The sequence below is a fragment of the Molothrus aeneus genome, chromosome 14 (genome assembly GCF_037042795.1).
Source record: "Molothrus aeneus isolate 106 chromosome 14, BPBGC_Maene_1.0, whole genome shotgun sequence".
In the NCBI taxonomy this organism is placed as follows: Eukaryota; Metazoa; Chordata; class Aves; order Passeriformes; family Icteridae; genus Molothrus; species Molothrus aeneus.
In genome coordinates, this window is record NC_089659.1 from 12,895,841 (window position 1) to 12,900,109 (window position 4,269).

Genomic DNA, 4,269 nt, shown 5'->3' on the forward strand with positions numbered 1-4,269 from the left:
CATGGATAAGACAGAGAGAAAAAAGCAGTGAGATGGAGTGACATGAGACTGTAATGGTGGGTACAACACATACCATGTGAAATATCAAGAAACTGAGAGACAAACCTTGGGCTTGGGTTGGGAAAGGCATCTGTTCATACTTTAACAGAGCATTTATCCCAGAACCACAGAGAGCAGCGTGTGGCACACAGAAGATGCAGCTATTGAGGTACAGAACACTAAACCAGTGTCCTTATGGATACAGCACAGTGTGATACCTCATCCAGCAATGTGCTGCTGTACTCCTGTGCTTTGAGCTCAATTAATAGGAATTTGAGTGAGTGAGTGAGGAACCTCTGTATTTTGTAATTGTGGAAGATGAAAGAGCTGCTTCAGGACTGGGAACGCTGTACCTTATGCACATCTTTATGCTAAAATAATCAGTAGTAGTAATTAGGGTTTCAGTCACCATTGGCAACATTTGTTCTTTTGAAGGGGATTTATAGGGACTTGTTTTGCTTCACTTTAGATTTAACATCTGGACATTTTGTAGCTTCTTTGAGAATGAAAGGAAATAAGATCAACAGTCTTGTACAAAACCAAGCAAATGCAATTAAGTATCTAATACCTATTGGCTTAGAATTATTCCAGAGTTTAAAATCAAGCTGCTGTTGTACAGTGCAATCAGAGAAGAGACTTGTTTGCCTGCAGTTTTTTGGGGTGGAGCTCAAAGCTTTCTGACACAAGTTCCCTTGGCACAGGACTTTGATGTCCATATTTGACTCCAACTGGGACACACAGTCAACTTTCCTCATTATCATTTTTAAACTACATTTGAATGGCAATTAATAAAATTACAAGATGTTTTATTGGTTTGTTTGGGTTTTTGTTTTTCCTTCTGACAAGATATAAATGGGAGTACCTGCAGAATTGCTGAGCCATTCAGTGTTCTCTTTTCCCAGAACACTTTACCCCCATTATACATTTTCTTATTATTTTCATTCCTCTCCTTGCAATCAGTTTTTTGTGAATGTCCTTGAAGCCAAGTTGGCAGAGCTTGTTTTGGAATCTTATCCTGTACAGAGGTTGCCTTTGTTCATAAGGTGTAAAGCACTGTCCAAAGAGAGAGAGTGTGAGGGATGTTTGAGCGAGTAGCTGGGTTTTGGTTGGGCTGTTTGTTCTTGGCAGCTGCAGAGGTCTCACCCTGTTTAACTTCAGCTACAGCTTGTACCTCAACCAAGACTGCAGAAAGGGCAAAATTTGTCTGACTGCTCCTTTTTGGACGATGCTTGAATCCTTCACAGAAATAAAGCAGCTAAAGAAATTTTTTTTTTAGAGGATTCAACCTGTTCCTAAAATGATTTTCCTTAAATAATTACCATCCAGATTGTTCTTACAGACCTTTTATAATGTTTGGGGTTTGTTTTCATCAGGCACTTCTTCATGGAAAAAAAAAGAGATTTTATTCCCCAGCATTTTAACTAAAATAATTAGCTGCACACACTGAAGTCACTGTAAACTGGACTGCATTACAGCTGGGCTACAGAAAATCAACAGAGCTGATCATGTCTCTGGTGAGAGGTAAATGATTTCTGTATAAGTCTGAGGTCTACAGAGTAACTGGGTTAATGCTGAGTCTGTGACTAAATGACAACCTCCACTTTGTAATTTCAGCCTTTTTAGATTCTTTATTATGACATTTCTTGTTCTCTGGAGATGGATGAAAGTAAATAATTGAGTTTGTGAGTAATGAGCTTGCCAAACCCAAGGCACTGAGAAGTTCTGAAAGCTCCTGCAGTTGTTAATGGCTGTGGGTTCCTTGCCAACATAGTCAAAACAGTTTACCATAAAGTTTGGACCCCTTGTGTTGTAATTTTCTTCCATGAAACCAATTGGCTCATCATAACCTGGTATTAGTAATTCACATTAAATCTGGGATGTTGCTGCACATGACCATTATTCCTGGGATAATGTATTATTAATAATTAGCAGTAAAACACCACAATGACAAAACATGAAGTCAGCTGGATGTGCTGTTTCTAAAACTCATTCATTCTTCTGCCTTGCTGAGCCTCTCATTGAAAATGAGTGTGTAAGAGCTCAGTATTCCTGTGAGGTGCAGCATCCCCAGAGTGCTCTTAGATGCTGTGATGGAAGGAGTAAAGCTACGGCCCATGTTCATTTTAAGTTCCTTTAGGAAGAAAGGAAAATACACTCGTGTTTGGAATATCAGGAATAAAATAGGACTAAATATCATTTTCTGATAAAGTATACAAACTGTAGCCTCCACATCTAGCCTGTGCTCCACACCTTTGTTTCTTAGCCTTGTTCTTGAACATGAAATCTGTAAGATTCTCCTCAGAAAGCTTTTCCTGCCACCTCCACAGGTGCTGGGGCTATACAGCAGCATTGGCACTGCACTGACTTCCAAAATCAAACAACCATCACCACCATCTTTACTGTTGTATTTGCAAATGCTACCCGTTAAAGCTCCTCATGCCAAAGGAGGACAAAAATATTGCCAGAGGGCAACAAAAATAATTGTCTTCAGAAGGAAGCACAACCACTGGAAAAGTTTTTTTCAGGCAAAACACAAAGCAATTGTTTTATGGCTTTATTTCCCTTCCCAACAGCTGATATTCAATAAACATGCACTGAAAAATAAACACCAAAGAGCACCAAAGAGAAAGGAGAGGTTTTCCTCAAGACATGCAGTGGATTCTGGAACTAAATGAATAAATTTTTTATTAATAAAATGAATTAATTAATTGATGAAATATAACAAACAAAATAACAAGATGGCCGAATAATTTCTGCAGGAATACGTGTGTAAAACATTCATGCATTGTGATGCAAAATGGTAGAAGCTTGAAAATTCAAATGTGTATCGGCATTTGGGTTTCTCACTATATTGTAATTTGATCAACATGTGCAATGTGACGACAACTTTGTAAAAAACGTGTAATTTGTATTACTTATTGTGAGGCCACACCTCAAGTGCTGCTTTCAGTGCTGGACCTCTTACTTCTACAAAGACGTGAAGGCGCTGGAGCCAAGGGCAGCAGGGCTCCTGCAAGGCCTGGGGAACCTCGTGCAAGGACTGGGGAAGCGGGAGAGACCAAAACTGGGGAACTGGGAAGGACTGGGAGTCTGATGGGCAGCGGCTGAGGGAGCTGGGGGCTCCAGGAGGCTCCGGGGGGAGCTCATCACCCTTGACGGGAGCCTGCAGTGAGCTGGGGCCGGTCCCGTCTGCCGGCTCTGCACGGAGAGGAGCAGAGGAAACGGCCTCAAACGGCGACAGCAGAGATGCAGATTAGAAAAAAGGAATCCAGTGTTCAGGTGGTCAGGTGTTGGAATAGGCTGCACAAGGAGGAGATGGAGTCACCGTCCCTGGAGGTGTTTAAGGGGTGTCTGGATCTGGCGCTAAGTGATGTGGTTTAGGATCACAGAACCGTCAAGGCTGGAAGAGACCTTCAAGATCATCAAATCCAGCCATCCATCTAGGGCTGGCAGTGAAACCCCAAAACCACTAAACCACATCAGCCAGCACTGCCAGTGCACCTCCTGAACCAACGGTGTGTCTGAGAGGCGCCTGGATCTGGTGCTGAGTGATGTGGTTTAAGGGTTGTGGTGGCAGTGGTGGATGGGCGGCTGGACTTGATGATCTCGAAGGTCTTCTGCCAACCTTGATCGTTCCGTTCCGTTCCGCCGGGCCCAGCGCGCCGTGAGGGCGGTCGGGGCTGGAGGGAAGGGGGGGGCACTCCGTGAGGGAGCGCGCGCGGCGCCGCTCCCCCCCCACCTCGGGGCGCGCGCGCGGTGCCGCAGCGCCGCCCGCCCCCCGCCGCCCGTTCTGCGCACGCGCGCGGCACTGCGGCTGCGCGGCCGCAGCAGCGCGAATCCCGCGCGCACCCCCCCCCCCCACAACGGCTGCGGATGAGCGCTGCGCATGCGCACCGCTCCCTGTGTGTCCGCGCCTCCCGCCAGCCACGCTCGCTCGCGCCGGGACCTCACGGGGGAAGTGGCGGCGGCGGGCGTGCATGCGCAGAACCGCCGTTCCCCACACAGCCCCATCTTCCGTTTCCCGGCCGCGCGGAGAAGCGCCGCGGGGGCAGCGGGAAAGGCGCGCGCGTCGTCGCGCGTGCGCAGAGGAGGCCGCGAGCGGCGGCCGCCGAGCTCCCGCCAATCGGGCACCGCCCCGCAGCGACGCCGCGGCCCAGGCGCGCCGTGCGTGCGTGCCTGCGTGCGTGCGTCCGCTCGTGCGTGCGTGCGTGCGTGCGCTCGGCGGCGGCG